Source organism: Pongo pygmaeus, chromosome 6 (assembly GCF_028885625.2).
Source record: "Pongo pygmaeus isolate AG05252 chromosome 6, NHGRI_mPonPyg2-v2.0_pri, whole genome shotgun sequence".
Classification (NCBI taxonomy): Eukaryota; Metazoa; Chordata; class Mammalia; order Primates; family Hominidae; genus Pongo; species Pongo pygmaeus.
In genome coordinates, this window is record NC_072379.2 from 126,222,464 (window position 1) to 126,237,591 (window position 15,128).

At 40.2% G+C, this 15,128-nt stretch overlaps 1 protein-coding gene across 2 annotated transcripts in view; it reads right to left on the bottom strand.

Annotated features, from left to right (window-relative positions):
• GRM8 (glutamate metabotropic receptor 8) overlaps positions 1-15,128 on the bottom strand; it is a 938,300-nt gene that overhangs the window by 782,584 nt on the left and 140,588 nt on the right. The window lies entirely within an intron of this gene.

Below are 15,128 nucleotides of genomic sequence, written 5' to 3' on the forward strand. Positions count from 1 at the left end.
TTCGCCTCCCAAGTTCAAGCAATTCTCCTGCCTCAGCCTTCCTGAGTAGCTGGGATTACAGGCATATGCTACCATGCCTGGCTAATTTTGTATTTTTAGTAGAGATGGGGTTTCTCCATATTGGTCAGGCTGGTCTTGAACTCCTGACCTCAGGTGATCCATCCGCCTCAGCCTCCCAAAGTGTTGGGATTACAGGCATGAGCCACTGCACCCAGCTTTTTTTTTTTTTTTTTAAGAGAGAGGGGTCTCACTATGTTGCCCCCAGGCTGATCTCAAGTGATCCTCCTGCCTCAGCCTCCCAAAGTGCAGATGTTACAGGCATGGGCCACTGGCACCTTTCCTAGAATGGATTTTCAACTCTGTTTAAAGATGATTGCTAATGCACAGCCAATTGAATGCTTATTAAGTAGAAATTAAACTTGCTTTCAAATAATGAGAACATATGTCACAGATGAAGAGTTGGTCCTATTGCAAGTTTACAAATAAAAGACAAAGAACCTTTCAGCCATTGTGACTAGTTAGTCCTTTGTTTTACAGATGTACCCATCTGTGTGAAAAAAGAAGCAAGGCCTTTTCAAATCTTTGCAGAGATGGCACATGATAAAAGTCAGGTTCCACTGGCTTGGATGTTGATTGCCCCTTCAGGATTACAACCACCCCAGTTCCCTGCATTGTTTGTGCTATATCATGAGAGAACAGGGGCACATGAGGACAAGATTTCTTTTCATTTCACCTTTCAGCAGCCTTGTCTGAAACCACACTGACTGTTGTTAAAAATGAAGCAAATTGTGCCTCCTTTTAGAAAAGCACAAACCATTCTCCTGTTTTCCCCCAGTCCAGGAACTATACAGGACCTTCATTAGCTAGAGGAACACGATGATGGCAGTGCCTATTTTAAGCAGAAAGATGCTCTAAAGGGAAAAACATAAAAGGCTTCAGACAAAATACTATTCAGTTCATTATACTATTGATTTTTAGAATACTCTTCAGCTTTGCTTTTTTTGCGGATATATGTCAAATAACCAGCAGTGTTTTAAGTTACTTGTAGAAGTATTTATCATATATATTTTTTCTTAGAGAAGAGAAATAAAGCTTTGGTATAGACTAACCCAAAATTGTTTGGGAGGTAAAACAAAACTTTCAGATCAGTTATGTGGCAATAATCAAGACACCCAACATGATTTTAATTTTAAAAAGGAGAATTCCATTATAAAAATCTACCAAGTTTCCTCAGGCTCATCCCCACACATACCTTTTCTGGTCTATGTAACTTCACCTGTTTAGCAAAGGGATGGGATTGACTAAGTGGACACTCAAAGCTTTCCCCCAGCTGAGTTCATCCCAGCTTCTTTAGATTTTTTTTTAAAGAAGAACAAAGAAAAACCAATATTTTGGGAACTCTTACATGTAGATAATGTCAGAATTAATTTCCACTTGTGGCAGGATTTTAGTAAAGTTATAAGACCTCATATACTTTTTGTCTAAGTTAAAGCAACATCTTTACATCACTTTAAATTATACAAACTTCTAACCAATAAAAACAGGAGAAGTATGGTGTGTATTTGTTTCCTTGGGCTTCCATAATGAAGGACCTTGGGTGGCCTAAAGCAACAGCAATTTGTTCTCTCACAGTCCTGGAGGCTGGAAGTCTACCATCAAGGCATCAGCAGGCCCATGCTCTCTGCAGGCTCTAGAGAGGACCCTTCCTTGCCTCCTCCAGTGTCTGGTGGTCACTGGCAATCCTTGCCTCCTGGATGTATCACTCCAATCTCTGCTTCCATCTTCACATGGCTTTCGCCCCTGTGTGTCTGTTTTCTCTTCTTATAAGGACACAAGTCATTGGATTAGGGCCCATCTTAATGTGGTATGATCTCACCTTAACTTATCTAATTAAATATGTAAAGACCCTATTTCAAAAATAAAGTCACATTCTCAGATTCCAGGTGGACATAAATTTTGGGGAACATTATTTAACCCTGTACATATGGAGTGCAAAACTACTCACCTTTCCATTACCGAGGAATTTCTAAGGGAGACAAATTAATTTAAAATCTTCAGCAACTTCTCAACAGATGCACAGCTTTATTATATCCAAGATCATAAAATCTGTCATTTTCCTTGCTTATGTTGATATTGTGCTTTATATTTACAAAGTGTTTTCATATTGCTTCATTTGATACTCACAAGCACAATACTCACAAGTACAAATACTCATTCTCACACAAGTAGGCAGGTGACTGGTCTTTTTATAGATAAAGTGAGGGAGAAGGGAAGGAAGCTTACCTTTTATCAAATAACTACTCTGTGCTAGATACTGTTACTAGTGCTTCATGAGTTGTCTTATTTGATCTATATAAAAAACTCCAAGGTTACTGTAAGTAGTGTTATTCCCATTCTGAAGTAGAGTATAGCATAAAATAGCACTAAATAACTTACCCAAGGTCACACACAGCTAGTAAGTAACAGATCTGGGGCTGCCACTCAAATGCACCTGTGTTCTAAGTCCATCACGTTTCCATTCTTCCTTCTCAATTAAGCCTTCTTCCTAACAAGTCTTTAACTTTGTTCAGGGTTAGAATTTGCTAAAATATGTTTGGTGGTTGAAAGTCACGACAAACTCAGTGATCTCATTAAAGGATCAACCGGAGAGATCTAGGCCACTTAACATAACACATATAGGGGACTATGCTTTTTGTAGTTATCCTTCATGTTGCAATAAAATGCAAAATTTTCCTAACTTTGAAAATAGAAGAAGAATTGTGGTGGTCAGAATCGTCAAAAATTTACCCACTTTTGGAATAGCCTCAAATAAAGTAACCCTCTAGGACTTTCATTCATTCTTCTCTATGCGTACCAATAGGGTGAAGTCAAAAAATGACTCCACCATTCTGTGGATGGCCCAAATCATGAGAAAGAAGGAAAAGAAGTTATCATAACCTTAAGAAAGAATAAGTGGGAAAAACCATTGTTCCAAATGTGGGCTTGAATATGCTTAATGTTTCAAAGCAGCAAGTAGAGTATATTTGTTAAGCATACTCTACCCACCTATGAGCCATTGGAGAAAATGAACTATTTTGATGCTGCCTTTAAAGAGTTGTATCTTCAGAGAAGCCAAAATTCACGCTGAAAGATTCCTTCTTGAATCTGTCTCAAACAAACTTGGATTTAGAATGTGTATGTATACACTTCTGTATGTGATTATACTTAACACCATCAGTTCTACCTTATATTATAAATATACCATGATAACAGAACTTTCTTTTCAGATTGTCTCAAAAAAAAAAAAAAAAGAGTCTCACTCTGTCACCCAGGCTGCAGTGTAGTGATGCCATCTCTGCTCACTATGACCTCTGCCTCCCAGGCTCAAGCAATTCTCATGCCTCAACCTCCCAAGTAGCTGGGATTACCTGCATGTGCCACCACACCTGGCTAATTTCTATATTTTTAGTAGAAACAGGGTTTTGCCATGTTGGCCAGGGTGGTCTCGAACTCCTGGACTCAAGTGATCTGCCTGCCTCGGCCTCCCAAAGTGCTGGGATTACAGGCATGAGCCACCTCACCCAGACTCTTTTCAGATTCTTAATGCATTCTACATATTTACAAATAAATATTGCTAATAGCTACCATCTATTGAATACCTACTGGGTGCCAGGCAGCTAATCACTTACTGTACATATTCCTAGTCTTCACAATAATCCTACATGGTACTTTTTACTGATCCTCATTTTACTGATAAAGGCTCTGAGACTGAGAAGTTTAATGTCATTCAAAACCTACTAGATGGGTGAGCCAGAATTTGGACTCAAGCTCACATAACTCCAAAGCCTGCCACCACACAAGGAAAATATCCATTTATTCACTTATATAAGATTGTGGACCTCTTCAAATATGCCTGTTTCATCCTAATCCTCTAAAAAAATTAGTCATTCTCATCTTTTGAAGTCCCTCTGACCTAAGGGTGATTCACAGAGGATCAAGTAGGTAGGATCAAGAATCCTCATCTTCTGAATACATTCATCTTTTTAGCTTGATAAAGCCAGAATGTTGGGGCCTAAACTATGTAGACAATTTCCTCACATTTAATTAGAAGACAGACCTAAGACTTGTCTTTGAGGCCAAATGCTACATACCAGGTTTTCACCATGAATTATGTTTCATGAGAACATAGTTGAATCCATATTAATACTGGATATCTAATAGAGATCATATTATAAATGAAACAATCATTTATGGATAGGTAAATACTATCAAGTACATGTTTACATTTTCATATTACATAGCAAATCGTCAGGAAACCAAGTGATTAAATTTGGGGTTTTGATGGGGTACACATGGATGTAAAAATGGAAACAGACACTGGGGGTTATAAGGGGTACAGGCATAGGGCTGAAAAACTACCTATTGGCTGCTATGCTCACTACCTGGATAACAGGTTCAATCACACTCAAAACTTCAGCATCACACAATATACTCTTGTAACAAGCTTGCACACATACCCCCTGAATCTAAAAGTTGAGGCCAGGCATAGTGGCTCAAGCCTGTAATCCCAGCATCTTGGGAGGCCAAGGTGGGTGAATCACCTGAGGTGAAGAGTTTGAGACTCACCTGGCCAACATGGTGAAACCCCGTCTACACTAAAAATACAAAAATTAGCCAGGGATGGTGGTACGACCCTGTAATCCCAGCTACTTGGGAGGCTGAGCCAGGAGAATCGCTTGAACCAGGGAAGTGGAGGTCGCAGTGATCCAAGATTGTGCCACTGTACTCCAGCCTGGGTGACACAGCAAGACTCCATCTCAAAATAAAATAAAATAAAATAAATTGAAAAAACTAAGAACCAATTGTCGAAACCTCAAAAAAAAGGGGGTGACGGGGTGGTGGGGAGTTTTGAAAGGTTGAAATTTGCATGCATTGGTTTACCAAAGGAAAAAAAAGGGAGTGGGAGAGACAGAAGAAAGAGAAAAAAAAGCTCCATAACTAGAAAAGGAATGCCTGCATTGTAGAACTTCTTCAATGTTATTTTCATAAAGTTATATAAATGTATGTCATGCAAATAAGGGCAGGTCAAATTGAAATGTTGATAAAATATGCTAAATGTAAGAGTTGTAGTCAAAATGTATTATAGAATCTAATTGTGGAGTTTATTAATTTACATTTTCATGGCATAAAAATAGCAGGACTCAAGCCATGCAGTTAAGGTACACAACATTCACTGAATTGTAGACACAAAGAGCCTAAACACTAGAAAGCAGCTTTTAATATTCTGTAATTTTCTTTATCAAGCTGTTTGTACAAGACTTTATGAAACATAGCACACGGCTTAACAATATCCAGTGCATTATTATACATATCTAACTCTAACTTTTGCCTTTGGATACTCCCAGCAAAGGACAACAGCTTCTCAACTTTACTGTACCAAAGCAATGTGGTCAGGAAAGCAGCTTCCCTGTTCTGCAGCAGCTAAATATCAGAGAGCCAAGGGTTCCACCGAGATTTCCCAAAGCACAGCAGTTGCCATTAGAAACTTCCTAGCCCTCCAATGTGCATTTTACAGAGTGTTCGGAGGGTGATAAACAGATCTTTTACTTGATTTGCCATCTGTGAATTTTAAAGCTGTTAAGGCACTTTTCTGTCTTTATTTCCATGATGCTCCTGATCCCATTTGCTAGTTAGATGCACTCACTAATATATTATTCAGTTCTATTGAGAAAACCATACTGAGGCATCTCCGATTTGACATTACTGTCCAGTTGCTCTTTTTTTTTTTTTTTTTATAACATATCAGGTAAAATAAACCAGCTTGAAACCCCGGCCTTTGTTAGTGCTTCAAATAATTCTTTTCATTTCTTTGTGACTGAGAGCTCACATTAGAAAGCTATTAATACATTTGAGTACAATTTATGTTTTCAATGCAACCCAGACAAGAAATGAAAAGGCATGGAGAAGAAACATGGCCTTCCTGGACAGCCTGAATCAATAAGTTGTTACTCTTCACCAAATGTAGCTTACGTACAAATGGCTTCATTTCCATTCCCCTTCGCCCTGGGAGCCTCAAGAACCAGTTATAGGAGCTAGAGGATGACGCTGACAGCTGTCACACAAGCAGTACCCACTCGTTTCGATAGCCTTCGCCTTTTCCATTTGTTGGTTTGCTGAAAGACAAAACTGTGCTGATCCTGATTGTATGAGACAAGAAAATCCAGCCAATTCTATTTTACGTGGTGCTTTTGCCTTAGTTTCTTTTTCAGTGAGAACAGACGTGCCACTGCTACAGCTGGCCCTGTATGTTATTTTTTTCTAGAATTAGTAATGGAGTCATTCATTCAATCTATATGGAGTCCCTACTAAGTGCCAAGCATATAACAGTGAACAAAACAACCTCTGGCCTCATAGAACTTTCATTCAAGGCAGTGAGATGGGAGGAGCCACCAACCTACAAGAACAAATGTAGTCACATTTGCATTAATGCCTGAATTACCAAGACTCGGGCTTTCTTTGAAGCCTTCCCCAACCAACCAATTTGAGGGCACTATCAGACGTCCTGTCATGTGCACAAAACCAACCACTCGTTTTCCTCCACTTTGGCCTTCTTGCTAGTTGTCTCCTTGTGGGGCAGGTAAGAGACCTGGCACACTGCCACATCTACAGGGCTACCACCAGTTCACTGACATAAGAGTCAGCATCTCCACCACTGTTTGCCACTCTCTACCGTTCTGCAGAGTCCACCAGAAGGGTCCAGGGTGTGAAACTTCACCTGGGGTCTATGGCAGGGTAGAGAGAGAAAGCTGGAGGCTCCCCCACTTGCTAATATTACAGTTGGTTACCTGGGCCCTATGGTTCTGTTTGTGCCCAAACTTTCACATGGTCTTTCACAAACACGACTTTTTCCCCTTCTGACCTTCACCTCTCTCTCCACCCAGCCTCCATGTATTCCCTTGTATTCTCATCTCTTTCCCTCATCTCTTTCCAGGCACCTATTCACAAAATAGGTTCCTCTTTTTTCACCAGAAGTAGAAATGTATATGACCATTATCTCTTGGAACTACATCCCCACAGGGATGACTAACCTGATGCTCAAAGAGCCACAATCCACCTTGGACTCCGTTAGGAAGCCCTGCCAGGAATAGATGGGAGAACTGAGCTACCAGCATCAAGGACACCAGCACCAGAACCAGTCTTTGAACTATTCAATTTTATTTCCTGACAAATGTATTTCTCCACCCAAATGCTGTGCATCCCAGGCTCTTCCTCAACCTCTACCTACAGAGGATGATCAGCTCTTGTGGGTGAGGTGCAATCACACCAGTCCAGCAACGTGCTTTGCGATTCCTTACCAGGCTGGATTCCCTAACCATTCTGGTAAGCCTATCAATAAGCTTGCCCAAATGCGGTGAAGACCTCTCTCAGAACAGCCAGAGTATATTAATCCATTTAACCTGGGTTTTCCTAATCAATATGGAAACGTTTAGCCTCTGAATTCTGAAGGATTGATTCCATACTCCTGTATGGCATTCCCTGGCTATCAACTGCCCTGAGTAGGTTAGCCTCAAGATATGTGTGGGCTTTGCTAAATAAACTTCGATAAAATAAATAACATTTTTCGGATATATATGAAAATGGTTTTCTCATCTGTGTTGGACTTTTCCACAGCTACATCTCCTGTACTCACGAGAAGTTTTATTTCCTCAGAATTAGTGTGCCTCCATAACAGAAAACTTCAGAAAACTCCCAGGCACGTGCATGTCAAATGCATGTCCAATAGGCTTCCACAGCAATCTTCTCATATGTAATTCACCCAGGGAGGAAGCAAGCACCTCCAGTGTTCTGCAGACTCACAGTAATCCAAGCTGCTTAAATCCTTCATAAATCTTCTGTGCAAAAACACTAAAGAGATTGTCAGCAGGAAATTCAACCACTGGTTACCTTGGACATTCCTAGAAGACTTTTCCTTAATTATCAGCCAGAGCACTATGTCATTAATGCAGACAAGAGTTGACAGTAGCTGGCCTAAGGCAGTAATAGCAGAGACAGACACACAAGGCAGGTTCAGAAGCTAATCAGGAGATGAAATGGGACATGGCTTGTATGACCACAAACATGAATGCGTGTGAGGAATGAAGGAAAAATAAGACCCAGCAATGATTCCCCAGGTTTCTGGCTTAGATATTTGAGAGGATACAGCCACTTTTTATCAAACACAGGAGAAACAGCAGACCTGGGAGAAATATGGTTAACTGCACACTAATTTATATTTGCAAAATGATGAAGCATATGGAGAGCAATTTTTTATTTTTATTAAATTGCTGAATATGTTCTTAAGAGAAAATATTTGTATTTACTATCTATGCATTTGAACCATCAGAACCCTTATTTTCAGACCCTTATTCCCAAGTTTTCTATATGTCTCGGTAATTCATCAAATAATATTAACCAGCAAGGGAGGGAAGTAATTAAGTGAAGATGAAATTTTTATTAAAACACTAATCATAAATGCTCATTTACTTATTCAACAAATGCTTACTGAATGTTGGCAATGAGCCAACTACCAATGGGAAGGACAGAAATATAGATAACAATGATACTGAACACATAAGGAGTACCAGCCACCACGCTAAGCACGTCATCTGCCATTGACAATCCCCATCATAATCCTGCTAGGAAGGTGTTATTACAATGACTATTCCATAGATGATGAGAACTAAAACTAAAATCCTAAGCCCCCAGCTGGCTGAACAAACCCCCTCTTGGTTAAGGGGACCTCAGAGAAACCTTAGAAACTGAGTTCCTGGCCATGGTACGATGAGAAGCCAGACACGTCTCATTACATCCCCTCCTTTTTGTGGTTTAGACACAACAACTGACCAGCATTAATGTTAACATAGAGATCCTAAGACTAACAAAATGGACTCTGTGGCAATAAGATACCAAATTATAAAGATTACCTAAGGCCATGCCAGGAAAGGGTTAAGTCATGCACCCTCTACACTTAAAGAGCAAATTCTGTTCCAACTGCCACAAGGTTTTTCTTTTTCTCTAGCAGTTAAACCAGCACTGGCCTCAAGATAAGCACTATTGAAACAACTGCAGCACTCTCACCACCAAACGCTGACCCCCAGCCTGTTCCATAAGCCATACCCACAGCTTTGACTGGAAAAGAGACAGCTATGTTTAGTAACTTTCTCCTAATAAGAGACCATGGACCATGGGCTGATTCTGGCTGGTTTACAGAGGCTGTAAACTTGAGGGCCTTCGTGTTCCTGCCTTACCTTTTGCCATATAAGGCCTAATTGTAAGACACTTAAATGTTAAGTCTCCACCCCAAAGTGAATATGGGATGCAGGTAATATGCATGTTTGCTTATCACACATGTACCTCTCCCACTTCATGAATATTCATAGCTCCTCCTGTAACCTGTTGAATATGTATACTTGGCCAACCTCAGCATAAATTCCTGTTCCACCCCTTCCTCCCTCAAAGTGTCTGTTAACAGCCTCTGCCAAAGGCTACACTTCCCAGCCTTCAAAAATGGCCAGCCTGCAGGCTATAACCCTTTATAAGAAATAAAATCTCCTTCACAGATTTAAATATCTTGTGATTTTTCCATGATGAAACTGACATAGCAACGTGTTGAGTAACTTGGCTAATGAGTAGGAAACCAAAGTTTGTACCAAACCCTGGGACTCTAGAGCCGGTCTCTGCCATGCCTCTTCCCTCAAGGAAGTCAGGATCCTCTTGGAAGGCAGACCATACACGTCATTAGAAAGCTTTTACAATGATCACCTTGCTTTGTTCATCTCAAATCTCACAGATCTGCCACTTTCTCCAGTCCTCTAACCACTTGATCCGGTACACTTGATGTGATCTAGCATTATCAGTCTCTCCTCCACCTCATGCTGCCTGTAATCGTAGCAGTCACTTGTTTTCAGTCATATCATCACAGAGCAGCATTGAGTTTTCCAGTCTATAAGCAGCCCAAATTTCTTTGTTTTCCTGTTGAGCTTTTGCCTTGAATGTCTGGCTTTTCCTTGGGGATACATAGTTCCCAGTTCCATTTCCCACAGGAGCTTTACTCTGGAATGTCTAATAGTGTGTGTTTGTTTCAACATCAGGGATATAAATAGGTAAAATGAAGTTCTGCTTGGTGCTGCTGCACGGCTGCAAGAACCAAGGGCCAGCCAATCATGAGCTGAGAGACTTACTGTATTTGTTTAAATATTGTTCAGGTTTCTCCCTTCTCTCTACCTCAACAACATTTAGCACCTAGAACAAGACACTACACCTTTAGTTTGCACTCTGAAATTGCTAGGAAGTAAATCTATCTGGAAACCGCACTGGATAAGGAGCAGGGATACACAGCAGTGGCTGGAAAGAAATTACTCAAGTGCTAAATCAGGAAGGAACCTCATTAACACCCCACCACCTTTTGTAAAGGCAAGAATACACTGTCCAGTATGAAACCTAGCCAAGATCTCAGCTGTTGACTGTTCAGTGAAAGAGGAACACGAAAGTGACAGAAGGACATTCATTCCAGAAACCCTGACAATCCAGCAGCCCCTGCCCGGTCTCCAGCTCCATGACTTGCCACCCTCCTCACTGCTCCAGTCTAAATTCCACACCTTCAGAGCTAGAGTCAGAGTTTCCAGGGTGGCAGGAGTGGAGTGAACCAGGGGGATCCCAGCATCCTCCTCAAATGTAGGGACTAAGACTGGAAGGGAAAAGGGGCAGGGTCCTTTGGGGATTGTAATGCACCCAAGGGGAAATCCCAGAGATCCAGGTCCAGTCCTCTGGGCCTCCCCAGCTAGCCTGATGTAGCTCCATCTTCACTGATTTCCTCTGGTGATAACACATCATGTTGAAGAGGATATTTAGGGCTTCCTGAGACAAAGCTGTGCTAAACACATGAACTCTCAGCAAACACTAGCAAGTGAATTAAGAATGAATGAATATCCTATTAAACAAAGCAACAAATCAGGGACAACCCCTTACCCCCGACCCCATGGCTCAATGAGAGCTCCTGGACCTGCAGCATCCCCACAACATATAATTCACCCACTACCCCATACTAGAGAAACCTAGGAGGCTCTCGTGTCCTGGGGAGCAAGCTGTTAAGTAGAAGTGGGAGAATTCCTAACCCTGTTAAGAGTTGGAATGTTAAACTCTAAAGATAAGCCTGAAAACCAGCTTTAAAAAATGTGAGCATTCCTAGCTAACCTAGATAGGCAGAATTCTTTTCCCTCCTATCAAGACAAACCCACAGTAGCTCAATGCCTGGATTATGAGGCCACATCACAAAGATGTTAGTTTTTTCAGTTTGGGTCATTGCTGAAAAGGAAGTAAGAATTTAGGCATTACAATTCAGACTAGATCCATTCATTAGGTCCACACCACACCAGTAAACAGTGATACAGATTTGCATAGTTTTTTTTTTTAATTCACATTTAATAATGTTTTACTTCCCAAGCCCCTTATGAGCTGGGCATTGGCTAAAAAGGTTTTGGCTCAGTACAAAGAAGAATGTTCCACACCTGTGAAACACCAAACAATGGAGCAGTGGTGTTGTAAGGGAGTAGCCTCTGGCCCATTCAAGCCAAAACTGGATAATTATTTGTTGCAGATGCTTTAAAGAGTTCTAATAATTTAGGTGTGAGGTGAAAATAAATAATCTCTAAGACGTCTTCCAATCCTAGCATATATGATAATTTTTTTCTGTGGAAAAAGCACCCAAGCAGAAAGTGACCAGTGACTTTCCCTAGTCACACAACCAGACCCTCCAGCTTCTAGCCTACTACTCTTTCCACTGGATGGTCTTCACCACCACCAGTGCTCAGCCCCAAGACACCAGGGGAACACTGGCACTGTCCCTTTGGTTTCATAGAAAATAAGCACAAATAAAAGATTCAACATCTGACAGACATGCTTTCACATATTTTATAAGATGATCAATTTAGTACCATATAGGTACCAAGGTACTATAGGTACCATATATAGGTACATCAGACAGACTGTTTTGTAAACTTCTGAAAGCCAATACAAAGAACATCTCAGAGTTAGTATGGTAGAACCTTCTAGAACACTTGTCATGGCCTGAACCTTCATGTCCCTCCAGAATGCATATATTGGAACTTGTATTAGGGTTCTCTGGAGGGACAGGACTAATAGGATAGATGTATATATGAAGGTAAGTTTATTAAGGAATATTGACTCACTCAACCACAAGGTGAGGTCCCACAACAGGCCATTTGCAAGCTGAGGAGCAAGGAAGCGAGTCTGAGTCCCAAAACCTCAAAAGTAGGGAAGCTGACAGTGCAGCCTTCAGTATGGTCGAAAGCCTGAGAGCCCCTGGCAAACCATTAGTATCAGTCCAAGAGTCCAAAAGCTGAAGAAGTTGGAGTCCGATGTTCGAGGGCAGGAAGCATCCAGCACAGGAGAAAGATGAAGGCGGGAACACTCAGCCAGTCTAGTCATTCCGCATTCTTCTGCCTGCTTTATTCTAGCTGTGCTGGCAGCTGATTAGATTATGCCCACCCATATGGAGGGTGGGTCTGCCTCTCCCAGTCCACTGACTCAAATGTTAGTCTCCTTTGGCAACACCCTCACAGACGCACCAAGGAACAATACTTTGCATCCTTCAATCAAGTTGACACTCAGTATTAACCATCACAGAACTTAACCCCCAGGGTGATGTTATTAAGAGGTGAGGACTCTGGGAGGCCCCACCTTCATGGCTGGGATTGTTGCCCTTTTAAATGGGTTGAGGGAACAAGTTTACCCCCGCTTTGGCTCCTGCCACCCTGTGAAGATGCAGCAACCAGACCCCATCTGTGGAGCAGAGGGGAAGTCTTTACCAGACACCAAATCTGTTGGCACCTTGATCCTGGACTTACCAGTCTCAAAAACTGAGAAATAATTTTCTATCATTTACAAATTACTCTGTCTAAGGTATTTTGTTATAGCAACGGGAACAGACTAACACAACCCTGTATTTCAGTATTTGAGATAATTGGATTAAACTAATAATTTCACTATTACCCCATAAACATAATGGCAGCATTTATTTGGCTGAGTTTCATGCTTAGAGTATGGGAATAAGAATTGTTCCATTATAAAGGTCACAACTTACATAATGATCTCTCTTACATAATAGTCACACCCCTATTTTTGGACCGGCAGAGCCAGCATAAAAAGTGTTATCATTACACAAATACAGCACTTTAGAGATGTTTTTAAGGACAGAAATATATTTTCAATTCTATTACTATTTTTCAAACAGCTGAGGCTAGACAGAGATTCCAAGTGCCCTGCTTCGCTGTTTTTGAGCTGTCAAAAAAAAAATGAATCAACTGACTACAGTCACGTATCTAACCCAAACATAGAATTTCGCGGGAAGTCTGAGGTTATTTGGGTCAAGTTCATATGGTATTTGATCTACAGCCTGATAATATAGTTTTGTGCTATATGAGCACACTAGGACATGGTGTTATTTTTTAACTGAGACATAAAAACCAAAGTAACAATCTACTTGTATTCATGGTCAAGTTTTCATATCCTTATAGCCAAAGAAATGAAAACCACTTCCAATCAGCCTGCTTCTATTAATACACACAGTGATCTTTGATGTAAATGTCACACATGCTCACTTTAGGCTTCTGGACAAATTTGCATGAGGACAATTAAATTCCGAGGTCCTGAATCTCCTCTGTAAATTCAACAGATAGATTTCTCTTCTTGTACTAAGCTATTGTTTGGTATTGTTCTGAACTACTCAACGCTGTAATTCTGCAACTCACTGGATGTTGAAGGGTATAATAATTGTACCGAGGGATATGAATGTGTGTAAACCCAAAGCCCAGTGCTGTCTCTATGGTGATACACTTATCCACACTCCTCCCACCGTCATGAAACAGCCCTCTTACTTCAACTGGCTCACTTCTCCAAATGCCTAGAACTTCACTCAATTTACCTGCCCTCATACACCTTAGATGTGCACCTGAGATAGTGCACCTTAAATGTGCGCTATTATGGTAGCCACTAGCCCTATGTGGCTTCTGAGCACTTGACATGTGGCTAGCCTAAACTACTGTGATGTGCTGTAAGTATAAAATTATATACTAGATTTTGAAGACTTAGTATGACATATGTAAAATACCTCAATAATTTTTATATCAACCTGCTGAAATATTTTGCATATATCAAGTTAAATAAAAACTTATATATTAGACACTAGAAAATTTTAAATTATGTGTGTAGCTCACATTATTGGATAATATTGAGTTGGCTAATTTTAGGCTCTCTTTCCCTGACTCCATTCTACTGAGCTCTCTTCAATTACACATAAATTGGGTCTTCTAATTTTATCCTTTATCTCTTAATCTCCTTTTCTATCCTTTTGTTTTTTCTGTGCTGCATTCTGGGTAATATCTCATATTTATCTTCCAAATCACTGATTCTTTCTTCACTAGGTCTAATCTGTTGTTAATCCATCCATCCATTCCATTAGGTTTTATGTTTACTTTGTTTTGATGTTTTGAATATGGTTTTGTTTACTGAACTTCCACACAAGATTTCATCTGGTTTAGAAAAATATTGGAAACCATTAGACAATTTCTACTAATGCTGAATACAGGCATACTCTGTCACCAGCAATTCTACTCCCAGGAATAAACCCTACAGGAATAAACGATAGCCCAAAACTGAAAATTACCCAAATGCCCAACAGCTGTAGAATGTGGCATATTCATACAATAGAATACTAAATTAAACAAGAAAAGTATAACTATATGGAAAAATATGAAGTTCTTTTATCCTTTTTCATATGTTGAAAGACAAAGGTCATATACAAAAGATTATATAGTATATAAATCCATGAATAAAATGTTTTTAATAGGCAAAATTAAAATGGTATAAGAATTCAGGATACTTGCATAATAGTCACACCCCTATTTTTGGATACTGGTTGACCTTGGAGTAAAAGATTACACACAGGGAACAGAAAGGGGGTTTATGAGATGCTGGTAATGTTCTGTTCCTTGATCTGAATACTGGTTACATAGTACATTAATTTATGGAAATTCATCATGGTATATCCTTATGATTTTTAAACTTTGCATATAATTTAACAGTATAATAAA